The 14,153-nt window shown below is 44.1% G+C and overlaps 1 protein-coding gene and 1 pseudogene across 2 annotated transcripts in view; one reads left to right on the top strand and one right to left on the bottom strand.

Annotated features, from left to right (window-relative positions):
- The window catches only part of LOC118362813 (intersectin-2), a 36,502-nt gene extending 32,402 nt beyond the window's left edge, over positions 1 to 4,100 (bottom strand). For both annotated transcript variants that reach the window (XM_035743446.2, XM_035743448.2), the window contains exon 1: positions 3,885 to 4,100. The gene's annotated coding sequence lies outside the window, so the exon portion shown is untranslated. The remainder of the gene's footprint in view (positions 1 to 3,884) is intronic.
- On the top strand, positions 4,059 to 13,459 carry LOC118362816 (intron Large complex component GCFC2-like; annotated as a pseudogene).
- The last annotated feature ends 694 nt before the right edge of the window (positions 13,460 to 14,153 follow it).

Genomic DNA, 14,153 nt, shown 5'->3' with positions numbered 1-14,153 from the left:
AGAGAGTACTTTTCCACATATAACACACTGTGGCTGAAGGCACTACTCCCAATATAAGAGAACCCCAAATCAATGTAGTTCTCATCATATGTGCGCCTCTTCGATGGTCCAACGTCCCAATCTGTTGTTCGGTGCTTTCCCGGGTAAGGGAAACTGCATCAGCATTGGATGTGCTCGTGGAAACAGAACAACTTGTCGTCGGCAGGTGTAGTACTTATTGTAGTAGCAGTACTACCAGTAGAGCTGGTATGTCTCTCTATGGACGCAGGGCTTCATTTTTTTTGTGCTATTTTCGAGCAAATGAAATGAGCAGCAGCTACGTTGAATTGCTGCGAGAGAATAACAGTTAATGTGATTGGATGTTAATTATTTGACTAGGCTACTAGGCTGTATTTGACATTGTGTTGTTATTTCGCTGAACACTAGATGGTTTAATTTTAGCACCCAAATGTATAGCCCCACTGGAAAATATAAATGGACTGCTTGAAAATCTGTATTATTTGGCGTACACCCCTGGGTGGGAATACCTGGCTTAGGCTAACCAACTTTAGATGGCACTAGCAGCTCAAAGTAGCTTAAGTGAAAAATAGACAGGACGAAAATATTCTAAAATGGCTGCTCGTTTTTTTGGAACACATATTTTCCTACTTCAATCAAACAGTCCATTTTGAATTTGTGATAAAACTGTCATCATTTGGCAAGGAATGTAGCTTGTGTACCCCATCAGTTATATACATTTTTAGGCATTTAATTCTGTAGGCCTAACGGGAGGATGTGTGCGCACTCGTGTGTGGAGGGAGCGGTCAAAATGCACTTGAGTGAATGAGACACAGAAAGGAAAGGGAATTTAGGGAGAAGAGTGTGATTCTTGGCTTGGTTTGTTTTTTTGTTGTGCCCGGGAAATGCACTTGTACAAATGGAACACGAGAGTCAAAGCAAAATAACATTGTCGTCAAGACAAAATTTCACTTGCTCGTTCCGGCAGCAACAAAGCACATTCCACCAACAAAAAAACGAGCTTTGGCATCAGTTCAAGTACTCATGCCCATCCCCAACAGACACACACACACAAGTTATCCTGTCACAGCTCAGGAATCCAGACTTACAGTTCTGAGAGGGAGATGGAGAGAAAGGATGAAGGCTGAGAGAAGGAAAGAGGAGAACAGAGTTGATGTAAGGTAAATATAGAGGGACAGGTCTAGCAGTGACGTGGCCTAAAGCTGATCTCACCATGGTGATATAATGAGTTTAAATGACAATAGGGGCTTTGGAAAGAATCACTGCAACATGGCCTGCACTTGAAATTAATGGTTCACCACTTCAACTACTGCGCTCTCACCTAACAGACACCGTGGTGATGGAAGTTAATTATATCGCTAGCTCTAATGAACACAGATGGACAAATTCACTTTCAACTCTCTAAGCCCTGCAGTGTCCATATTGCGACATCTCCAACTGGCTTAGATTGTTTACTTTTTTCTTTCGAAGCACGTCTCGCCCAAGCTCTACCTACATTGCTTCATCCTGGAGCCTTTGGGTGGGTTCCATCAACACGCTCCAATTCTACACAGGCCAGCTCAGATTCTCATTATAGCGTGAAACATGTTGAACACCTCTCCAGACATTGTAAAGATTTCATTAGCCATGTGGATCCACATAGAATTGATCTAATTGGACCCGCGCCCCCCCCAGCGAGCCACAGAGAGAGGATGGAGATCAAGTCCTCTGCTCAGAGAGAGAAGATCTAGAAAAGATTAGCTCAATTGAACTCTTCTAAACTGAATTGACTATCTGGATTAAGGCTAATCTGGATTAGCGGATGTGGAACAACTAACAAAAAAATATTCCTGATCACAGCTGGAAATCTGATTGCTTAGTAGGGACGGGCCTGAGTTGTAGAGTACTCGAACGGACATCAAAGCTCGATCTTTAACAAGAGACACCATTTTTCTTTTAAATACTATAAAACTATTTGGTGGAATGTGCATTGTTGCTGCATGAACAGGAAAGTGACATTTTTGGCAGAACAGTTGTTTCTGTGAACTGCTGTGCTGTGTGTTAAAAGGCAGATGGATTTGTTTGCTATATCTGTGCACAAAGGTAGGCTAGCGGCCATGACACCGAGGGTCACTTCCAACACCAATGATGACCGAAACAGTGCTTTTCACCAGGAAACCAACCAATACACCACCAATGTGTAGGCTAGCCTATTTCCTTGACCAAAGTAGAACTCTGGTCTAGCTGTATAACATTCACCCACCTTGTGAGTTATTTGCTGGCCCGTGACTGTTTGGCGACACTTTTCCCGCGACAAAAGGTAAATACGTAATCGGTAGACGGTTCTGATTGAAAACTTGTTGTTTGCGTCGCCAAGCAGTGTCCAAGAAATAATGATATTCAGTTGTTAGAGGCTACCACCCCCTTCCAAATTAAAACAAAACATGTTCTCCATGCGGTGTCTCACTTAGCGTGCACACACCTGTCAGGGTTTCACTCCGGTTTGTCTAGCTTATCAGCCTTCCAATCCTGGTATCATGCTGCTGCACAGGAAGTAGAACGAAGCGCATGCGCGCAACATTGACATCCATGTTTGGTTTTGATTTGGAGGAGGGTGGTAGCATCTAACAAGTGGATTTAATTGTTTCCTGGGCACTGGTCGACGATGTAAAAAACACATTCCTTCCACGAACTACGGATATACTCAGGCTTGGGAAAAGCATTACCAAACAGGCACAAGTACAGCAAATATATTGCACGCCTCTCCAATGGTATACCCTAAGACAGAATGTTACTGTTAAAATAACTGTACTTTCTGTTATTAACTGTACACATGATGGAGAGCACTGTGGGGTTATGTGTAGGCATAGTACCCATCAGGTTTGATGCATGCCATGGCAGCCATTTTGTGCCAGAGCACACATCCCACATCAATTGTGACAGTGGAGAGAGAGATGACAATAGGGCGACCACCACTGTCGCCCAGCCCGGGATGCAATCGGCACTTTACACAAGGATCCTTGGACCACAGCCAACCAGCCCGTGCCCTGACACAGCTCTGTTTATCCCTGACCCTCACTAGTTCTGTTGCTGATCCCTGTTAGATGGCCCTAAAGTTATGGAAAGTAGTTTGGCTGCAGTCTGTTTGAGTGTTAAATAATCAACCTTCATCATCTGTATACTGACATCAGGTGAGTCCGGACCATTCAGCACTACCCAAATGAATACAGGCAGGACAGAACAGGCTAACAATTCTAATACCACGTCCACTATTAATGAAAGCTTTAACAGGAGCCTGCCTCGGGCACGGGATTTTAGGTAAGTGTAGAATCACAACACCAAGCTTTGCTGCCAGAAAACAAAAATGATTCTGTTTGGAATGACCTGGTATAATAATTATTGACATTGATGTGGAGTCCCTGAGTTCAAGTGGAGGATAGTTTAATTCGTGAATAGGAGTAGCAATAGAATCTGACCCACTTCGCAGAGTGCTACATTGTACAGTGAGTACTATTGCAATCTCATTTACTTGTCTAAAGCAAGAGCGACACGTTTGTAACCTGTTTAACAAGTTCTGTTTGAGAAATCGGAGGGAGCTAACGTAGCTAGCTAGCTACGTTAACTAACATTACTTTAGGTTAGGTCGTTTTCCTTCTACTAACTTCAAACAAGTTCGTGTGACCGTACACTTCTAATGGTTGATATACGTTACATATTTCAGTGTATCAAAATCGCTAAGCGTAATAACGTGGTTAGTTAAGTAGTTAACTACATTCAATCAATATTGTATTGTACGCCAAGCAGTAGCTCAATGTTCAAGCAATAACATGGATTCGCTAGGAAAGCAGCTTGGCAGTTTCGGGTGACTAACGCGTTACGTCGCTTACCTCTCACAATCATCCGGCAAAAAACAACAACTACTTTCTCCACTTTTCTGTCCGCAATGAAAGTCTCCCTGGCGTTATGCAGTCGTCGCGTATTGGCAAAATGAGGTAATTCCAAGAAGAATGTCTAGTTTAGTCAACTGGACCTGTTGCTGACAGCTGGGTCACACGAACAACATGGCTGACAGGCGGGTGTGGGTGGACGGTGCGCGAGAACGGCTCTGTTTGACCTGGACTGGGAGGTGGAGAGACAGCGTCGGGGGCGCGCGCATGGATTTGCCCTAAACGCTGATCTAAGGTCAGTTTCAGCGGTCAGCTATTGTGCGGTTCAGACTGGTACTGCGAGAGGGTAAACTGATCCAGAATGTATATGCCTACGGGCATACCGACCTCCCAAGCCAGCCACACACACACACACACCCACAAGGCTCACTCCTCGAAGTTGCTGTTATTTGATCCATTTTGAATTTCAGTGCATGGGTAAAAGAGGATCGGAACCCCATATGAGGACAGAACATTTCCAATGACGGATTTAGAGCACCACAGTGGAGCTGTCACAATTACCCGTCAAACCGAGCGGTCAAACAGGGAAATGGTTCCAATCCTTTTCCCACCATTCATTTATCATAGGGGATTTTAGAAACACTTAAAACAAGGGCTGTTTCGTGTAGGCTTACCCTGGCGTGACGTTTTGATAACCATGTAAATTTCTCTAGGACAAGGTGACTTTTATCAATATATTTGCCTGTATTTACCCCCCAGAAATGAAATGCTAATTAGATGCTAATGTGGCTATCATAAAGAACTGCACATGCCATGATGATCTGAAAGAGACTGCTGAATCGAGGCAAAGGTAAGACTCGCTGGATTAACTATCTAATGTTACTCCTATTCGAAAATGCTAATAAGCATCAATGTAGACATTGCAAAACTGCAAATCCCTGTAAGCTCCTCCATGTCATCTCTAACTGACACCTTTGCTAACAGGTAGTGTCAATGTAAAACTTCCCCATGATAGTTCACAGAATTGTACATTTAATGAAATGTAGCCAATTTATTAACATTAGATAGTTAATCCAGAGGTTCTTACCTTTGCTTCGATTCAGCAGTCCCTTTCAGATCATCATGGCATGTGCAGTTCTTTAATCTAATTAGAATTTCATTTCTGGGGAGTAAATACGGGGGAATATTTTGATAAAAGTCACCTTGACCAAGCGAGATTTACATAGTTATCAAATTGTCACGCCAGGGTAAGCCTACATGAAACACAGCCCCTATGTTAAGTGTTTCTAAAATCCCCTATGGGAAAAATGAATGGTGGGAAAACTATTGGAACCATTTCCCTGTTGGATCACTAGGCATATGGGTAGTATGACTCATACTGTGGTACTCTATTCCTCTTGTTAGATCAGCTAAAAAGAAGGAATAGGAAACCATTTTAAGAAAACATATTTAATATCAGTGTTTTTCCAGACTCCAATTGTGTTTTTTCATTAAGCTATCATGTCAACTAATGTTAAAATTGGGATTGTGAATGCACCCCAAGCACAACCGAGTCCTCGACACTGGCAAACTGCAAGACCCTGAATGCATTGCGAGAAGATTGCGACATATGTACATCTGAAATTGATTTACGACTTAACGTATTGTGATTTATTTACATGGCGATACCCCGATACAGAAAATATGTTCAACAAAAAACCACGAAGACATTTAGGCAAAAGAAAGGAGAATCGAGCGATGAAGCTGAACAGAAGAACGGAGAGGGTGATGATGTAGGTAAAACACAACTTACCGCTGATAGCATAAAGCCCTTCAAGTCAGACTCGAGTGGTGCTGAAGACGTAGTGGAAGATCACAGAATTGATCGATCGCGGTTACTAGATCGCCTCACAGCGAAGAGAACAAGGATGGACGAAATAAAATTAACGTGCTCAGCTTCTCTGACGACAAAGGTAGGCTTTTACTTTTTTATTTTTATGTAAGCACCATAGACTGTCACCCAAAGACTAAAACGGTTAAGTACAGGCCCAAGACATATCTAACGTCACTAACTTAAGAAGCCCACTGTACTGTTATGTGACTTCCCTCCTTGTGCCTTACTTTGTATTTATCTGAAAACACAGGACAGATCGCAGCAATATGTAAAACATCTTCCAGGATGTTGCTTTCACCTGCCCAGTTCCATAGTGCAGGTAGAAGAAAGAACATTAACAAGGAGTGGTGAATCAATTGTATTTCCTTGCCTCCTCAAAACACATTGGAAGAGAAGATAAGAGGGACCTCAGAACTAATCCTAAAATTATTTTTGAGAAGGCTAGGGAGGATATGAGGAATCAAGAATGCATTTTGATATTCACTCCTCTCCTTAGCCACATAGTGCACCCGGGAAGTATTCAGACCCCTTGACTTTTTCCACGTTTTGTTACATTACAGCTTTATTCTAAAATTGATTAAATTGTCCCTCCCCTCTCAATCTACAGACAATACCCCATAAAGACAAAGCAAAAAAAGGTTTAGATATTTTTGGAAGTCATTTTTGTGTTTTTAAATATCACATTTACATACATATTCAGACCCTTTACTCAGTACTTTGTTGAAGCACCTTTGGCAGCAATTACAGCCTTGAGTCTTCTTGAGTATGACGCTACACGCTCAGTACACCTGTATTTGGGTAGTTTCTCCCATTGTTCTCTGCAGATTTCCTCAAACTTCATCAGGTTGGATGGGAAGCGTCGATGCACAGCTATTTTCAAGTCTCTCCAGAGATGTTGGATCAGGTTCACTCACGGGCCTCTCTGTACTTTGCTCTGTTTATCTTTCCCTTGAACCTGACTAGTCTCCCAGTCCCTGCCGCTGAAAAACAGCCCCACTGTATGATGCTGCCACCACCATGCTTTACCGTAGGGATGGTGCCACGTTTCCTCCAGATGTGATGCTTGGCATTCAGGCCAAAGAGTTCAATCTTGGTTTCAAGCGGGCTGTCATGTGCCTTTTACTGAGGAGGGGTTTCTGTCTGGCAACTCTACCATAAAGGCCTGATTGGTGGAGTGCTGCAGAGATGGTTGTCCTTCAATCTCCACAGAGGAACTCTGGAGCTCTGTCAGTTCCCATCGGGTTCTTGGTCACCTCCCTGACCAAGGCCCTTCTCCCCTGATTGCTCAGTTTGGCCGGGCGACCAGCTATGAAAAGGGCCTTGGTGGTTCCAAACTTCTTCCATTTAAGAATGGCCACTGTGTTCTTGGGAACCTTATATGCTGCAGAAATGTTTTGGTACCCTTCCCCAGATCTGTGCCTTGACACAATCCTGTCTTGGAGGTCTACGGACAATTCCTTCGACCTCATGGGTTGGTTTTTGATGTGACACGCACTGTCCACTGTGGGACCTTATATAGACCGATGTGTACCTTTTTTTGAAAAATAATTTCCAATCAATTGAATTTATCACAGGTGGACTCCAATCAAGTTGTAGAAACATCTCAAGGATGATCAATGGAAACAGGATCCACCTGAGCTCAATTTCGAGTCTCATAGCAAAGAGTCTAAATTCTTACGTAAATAAGTTGTTTCTGTTTTTTAAAATCTTTTATAAATGTGCAAAAAATGTTAAACCTGTTTTTGCTTTGTCATTATGGGGTATTGTGTGTATATTGATGAGGGGAAACAATTATTTAATCAATTTTAGAATAAGGCTGTAATGTAACAACATTTGTGAAATTGTAAGGGGTCTGAATACTTTCCAAATGCACTGTACATAGCCAGGAAGGTCTTACATGTGTCAAGATTGGAAAACAAACCCACATTATATCTCTATATGCGGATACTATTATGCTATTGATTTCTAATCCAGAAACCTCTATTCCCATTCTTACTGACTTAATTAAGAGATTTGGCTATTTCTCTGGCCACATAGGACATTTGAATAAATCAGAAGCTATGCCTCTACGGCGCTTGAGTGACAACAACAATTTGAATGACTTCCTGTTCAATTGGACAAAAAATGATTTTGTTTATCCTGGGTTAAACATTTCAAATAAACTTCACAACCTGTCTAACGGCAACTTTGCACCTGTACTTCGGGCAGTTAAGGAAGACCTAGGTTGTTAGAGGGACATGCCATTATAATGGTTGGGTAGAATGAATTTGATTTCAAATGAATATTTTCCCCAGACTGTATCAAGCCATGAAGTGCTTTGAAAGGCTAGTAATGGCTCACATCAACACCATTATCCCAGAAACCCTAGACCCTCTCCAATTTGCATACCGCCCAAAAAAATCCACAGATGATGCCATCTCTATTGCACTCCACACTTCCCTTTCCCACATGGACAAAAGGAACACCTATGTGAGAATGCTTTTCAGCGTTCAACACCATAGTACCCTCAAATCTCATCACTAAGCTAAGGAACCTGGGACTAACACCTCCCTCTGCAACTGGATCCTGGACTTCCTGATGGGCCACCCCCAGGTAGTGAGGGTAGGTAGCAACACATCTGCCACGCTGATCCTCAACACTGGAGCTCCCCAGGGGTACGTGCTCAGTCCCCTCCTGCACTCCCTGTTCACCCACGACTGCATGGCCAGGCACGACTCCAACACCATCACTAAGTTTGCAGACGACACAACAGTGGTAGGCCTGATCAACGACGAGACAGAGACCTGATGCAACCAGTCACAGGATGCTCTTGATGTTGCAGCTGTAGAACCTTTTGAGGATCTCAGGACCCATGCCAAATCTTTTGTTTCCTGATGGGGAATAGGCTTTGTCGTGCCCTCTTCACCACTGTCTTGGTGTGTTTGGACCATTCTAGTTTGTTGTTGATGTGGACACCAATGAACTTGAAGCTCTCAACCTGCTCCACTACAGCCCCGTCAATGAGAATGGGGGCGTGCTCGGTCCTACTTTTCCTGTAGTCCACAATCATCTCCTTAGTCTTGGTTACGTTGAGGGAGAGGTTGTTGTCCTGGCACCACACGGCCAGGTCTCTGACCTCCTCCCTATAGGCTGTCTCGTTGTTGTCGCTGATCAGGCCTACCACTGTTGTGTCATCTGCAATTTATCCGTTATTTTACCAAATGAGAACACATTCTCATTTGCAGCAACAACCTGGGGAATGGATACAGGGGAGAGGAGAGGGATGAATGATCCAATTGTAAACTGGGGATTATTAGGTGACCGTGATGGTTTGAGGGCCAGATTGGGAATTTAGCCAGGACACCGGGGTTAACACCCCTACTCTTACGATAAGTGCCATAGGATCTTTAATGACCTCAGAGAGTCAGGACACCCGTTTAACGTCCCATCCGAAAGACGGGACCCTACACAGGGCAGTGTCCCCTGTCACTGCCCTGGGGTATTGGGGCATTTTTTAGACCAGAGGAAAGAGTGCCTCCTACTGGCCCTCCAACACCACTTCCAGCAGCATCTCGTTTTCCATCCAGGAACTGACCAGGACCAACCCTGCTTAGCTTCAGAAGCAAGCCAGCAGTGGTATGCAGGGTGGTATGCTGCTGGCAAATGATGGTGTTGGCGTCGTGCCTGGCCATACAGTCATGGGAGTACAGGAGGGGACTGAGCACACACCCCTGGGGAGCTCCAGTATTGAGGATCAGCGTGGCAGCTGTGTTGCTACCTACCCTCACCTCCTGGGGGCGGCCCGTCAGGAAGTGCAGGATCCAGTTGCAGAGGGATGTGTTTCGTCCCAGGATCCTGAGCTTAGTGATTAGCTTTGAGGGTACTATGGTGTTGAATGATGAGCTGTAGTCAATGAATAGCATTCTCACATAAGTATTCCTTTTGTCCAGGTGGGAAATGGCAGTGTGGAGTGCAATAGAGATTGCATCATCTGTGGATCTGTTTGGGCAGTATGCAAATTGGAGTGGGTCTAGGGTATCTGGGATAATGGTGTTAATGTGAGCCATTACCAATTTTTCATAGCTCTTCATGGCTACGGACGTGAGTGCTACAGGTCTGTATTCATTTAGGCAGGTTTCCTTTGTGTTCTTGGGCACACATGTTGGTATTACAGACTCAATCAGGGACATTTTGAAAATGTCAGTGAAGACACCTGCCAGTTGGTCAGCACATGTCCGGAGCACACGTCCTGGTAATCTGTCTGGCCCCACAGCCTTGTGTATGGTGACCTGTTTAACGGTCTTACTCACGTCGGCTACGGAGAGCGTGATCACACATTCGTCTGGAACAGCTGATTCTCTCGTGCATGCCTCAGTGTTGCTTGCCTCGACGCAAGCATAGAAGTGATTTAGCTCGTCTGGTAGGCTTGTGTCACTGGGCAGCTCGCGGCTGTGCTTCCCTTTGTAGTCTGTAAATGTTTGCAAGCCCTGCCACATAAGACGAGCGTCGGTGTAGTATGATTCAATCTTAGCCCTGTATTGACGCTTTGCCTGTTTGATTGTTCGTCGGAGGGCATAGCAGGATTTCTTGTAATCTCAGGTCCAGGTCCACCCCTGGTCAACACAGATAAGCAGTGTTCTGAATGATATGCCTTGTGTTGTCGTGTGTAGTGGTGATCCCGGACGCGAGGAGGATCCAGGCAGCCAGGAGGCAGCGTCAGATGGCCAGAGCCCAGAAAGACTACATCTCCCTGGGCAGAGACTGGGAGAGCCCCCCGGACCCCAGACCACTAGGACCTGGAGGAACACAGTGATGAAGAAGATGATGATGATGATGATAAGCCAGATGACCATGAGCGAAGGATCAAGTTTGCCCCACGGTCCAAAACCATCAGGGAGAGGATAGCAGAGAAGATGGGTAACAGGAGGAGAGAATGCTCTATTGATTTGTTGTCTTGGATGACCAAGCTTTTTTTAAGCTTTTTAAAAATGTTGCACTAAACATTAGGCTAATGCATGGATAATAAACAGACAATCTATAATCAAACCCCAGGATGTTATCTGCGTCGGTTACAGAAAGTGGCGTGAGAGTTGTAGCTGAACTAATACTGAGAATATCAAACATTAGGAATAGAGGTCGACCGATTAATCGGAATGGCCGATTAATTAGGGCCGATTTCAAGTTTTCATTACAATTAGAAATCGGTATTTTTGGCCGCCGATTAAAAAAATATATATATATATATAAAAAAAATATATAATAATACTTTATACCTTTTATTTAACTAGGCAAGTCAATTAAGAACACATTCTTATTTTCAATGACGGCCTAGGAACGGTGGGTTAACTGCCTTGTTCAGGGGCAGAACGACAGATTTTCACATTGTCAGCTCGGGGGACCCAATCTTGCAACTTTACAGTTAACTAGTCCAACGCAATAATGACCTGCCTCTCTCTCGTTGCACTCCACAAGGAGACTGCCTGTTATGCAAATGCCAAGGTAAGTTGCTAGCTAGCATTAAACGTATCTTATAAAAAACAATCAATCATAATCACTAGTTAACTACACGTGGTTGATGATATTATCTAGCGTGTACTGAGCTGCATATAATATGACTGAGCATACAAGTATCTGAGCGGTGGTAGGCAGAAGCAGACGCGTAAACATTCATTCAAACAGCACTTTCGTGCGTTTTTCCAGCAGCTCTTTGTTGTGTGTCAAGCATTGCTCTGTTTATGACTTCAAGCCTATCAACTCCCAAGATGAGGTTGGTGTAACCTCTAATTAGGAACACCTTCCTAATATTCATCAGGGCATGGACTCTACAAGATGTCAAGCATTCCACAGGGATGCTGGCCCATGTTGACTCCAATGCTTCCCACAGTTGTGTCAAGTTGGCTGGATGTCCTTTGGGTGGTGGACCATTCTTGATACACACTGGAAACTGTTGAGTGTGAAAGACCCAGCAGCATTGCAGTTCTTGATGCAAACCGGTGTGCCTGGCACCTACTACCCAAACCCTGTTCAAAGGCAGTTAAATATTCTTTCTTGCCCATTCACCATCTGAATGGCACACATACACAATCCACGTCTCAATTGTGTCAAAGCTTAAAATCCTTCTTTAACCTGTCTCCTCTCCTTCATCTGCACTGATTTTGAAGTGAGTTTAACAAATGGAGTCCATAAGGGATCCTAGCTTTCACCTGGTCAGTCTGTCATGGAAAGAGCAGGTGTTCATAATGTTTTGTATACTCAGTGTTTATCACACCTCCTTTGACTGGGTGCTGAAACCAGTTGTCGTTATGCACTTTGTTTTTAGTCCTTGTTGTGGTGGTACAGGAGGAAGTGAATGTCTTTCTCTCTGTATTTCTGTATATGGCTCTGTCGCTCACTCCGTGCTTGTTAATAGTGTAGGGAGTGATGGTGATGACAGTGGCTCTGATGACCAGGAGAGAGAGGAGAATAACCTGTGGGAGGAGCAACAGATTGGGAAGCGAGTCAAGCGACACCCTGGGGAACAGGTAAGATATTCACCCGTCTACTTTCTAAGTCGCACACAAACACACTTACTTTCTCTCTCTCACTCCGTCACTTGTCCGTCCGTCCGTCCGTGATGAAATCTTCATTCCTCACGACCCTAAGAAGTGAGTGACTCGACCAGTTATCTCAACACTTAGAGGATCTGTGATTTATTTAAGTAGTTACTGGAATTCATGTGTCATACCAAGCTTGTCATGCCGTAGCTTACAGTACTTTACCATGCCGCCCTGGTGTTCTGGCGGGTTTTTAGATGACAAATCCTCTCCACAGAGGCGGTTCAGAGACCAGCAGTTCTGGACAGCCGTGAAGGTACATAAAACAACACTCAGTTTAAAGATCTTTTTCCACAATGCGTTTTCTAAGAGAGGGTTTATAGTGCACTGTGGTGACTGACCATGTGGCTAGTTAGCCCGTAACAACATCTACCAGTAAAGTCCAGTCGAGAGATTGAGGGCTTTCGTCACAGCTCCTTGCGTGTTGCCTTGTGCAGCTAATTCCCCTGCCTTTACTGCGTGGTCTCTCTTGCCATTTCTGTGACATGCGTGTGTCTAATGTTGATGTGTTGTCTACGGAGGTTTCAAGGTGTTCCCTAGGGGAGTAATTGCTCTGCCGTCTTCGAGATGGCTCAAGTTCAGTGGTGTCATTTTCAGGTTTTTCTCAAATTGAACTGAGATTTATTGCTCTCTCGCGTCTCTCTCCATCTCTTTCGCTGAGCAGGTCGCGGCGTGTTTTCCTCAGTCCTGGTTTAAAGACGTGAGCTCCTGTCCCTTCCTGTCCCTTCAGTGACCATCTCCTCCAGACAGCCCATTCAGTATACAAACAACAGCCTGACCACCCCAACACACGGTAACATTGCCTACCTACCTCAAATATATACTTTTATGATATAGGCAGAATCATGTGATATGGTCAGGGTAGTGTTTTGGTAATGTATGTAAGGTGGTTTCTATTTCCTGTAGGCCCGTGTCGAGCGACGTGCTAACTTTTCTGGGAAGCATCAAGGCCTGGGACAAGGTATTGACGATATCAGACAAATACCATTACAAAGACCTGGTGTCCTAGTGTGTCCTACTGTGTCAACCATACATCATGTAATATTTGTTGTAATTTTGTACATTACACAACTGTATTTGTACTTATTTTTATATATATATATAAATAAATGTAGATGTTTGGTCCAGTTCCCCTCCAAACTGTTTTTGTTTCTGTCTTACCTCTTTCAGAAAAAGTCTGTGCTTGTAACTTCATCCCCAGGGCTGAGTATGCATCCATCCTTCAAAATTTTTTGTTGAATGAGTCTTAGTGTGTACATGAGGAGAAAACAACTTATTTTACAGTATGCAGTGGTAGTGGAGTTTTTTTTTATTGACGTGTGCACATTGTATCACGGGTGGCCGGCAGATGGCGCTATTTTTCCTTTTAGGTCATTTGTCTGTGTCCAACTGGAATCTATACAGCCGGCTATACACTCGTATCCCCCCCAGCGCCCGGCTCGTACATAAAACATCCTACATTCAGGGTGCAAGGGCATCCATTTCCTCAATTTCAATCAAATTTCAATTAAATGTATTTCTAAAGCCCTTCTTACATCAGCTGATGTCACAAAGTGCTGTACAGAAACCCAGCCTAAAACCCCAAACAGCAAGCAATGCAGGTGTAGAAGCACATTGGCTAGGAAAAACTCCCTAGAGAGGAAGGAAGAAACCTCGTGAGGAACCAGGCTATGAGGGGTGGCCAGTCCTCTTCTGGCTGAGCCGGGTGTAGATTATAACAGAACATGGCCAAGATGTTCAAAGATGACAAGCGGGGTCAAATAATAATAATCACAGTGGTTGTCGAGGGTGCAATAGGTCAGCACCTCCGGAGTAAATGTCAAT

This window comes from Oncorhynchus keta, chromosome 29, assembly GCF_023373465.1.
Source record: "Oncorhynchus keta strain PuntledgeMale-10-30-2019 chromosome 29, Oket_V2, whole genome shotgun sequence".
In the NCBI taxonomy this organism is placed as follows: domain Eukaryota; kingdom Metazoa; phylum Chordata; class Actinopteri; order Salmoniformes; family Salmonidae; genus Oncorhynchus; species Oncorhynchus keta.
The sequence above is the reverse complement of the archived record's forward strand: the minus strand, read 5'-3'. Positions and strand labels throughout refer to the sequence as shown.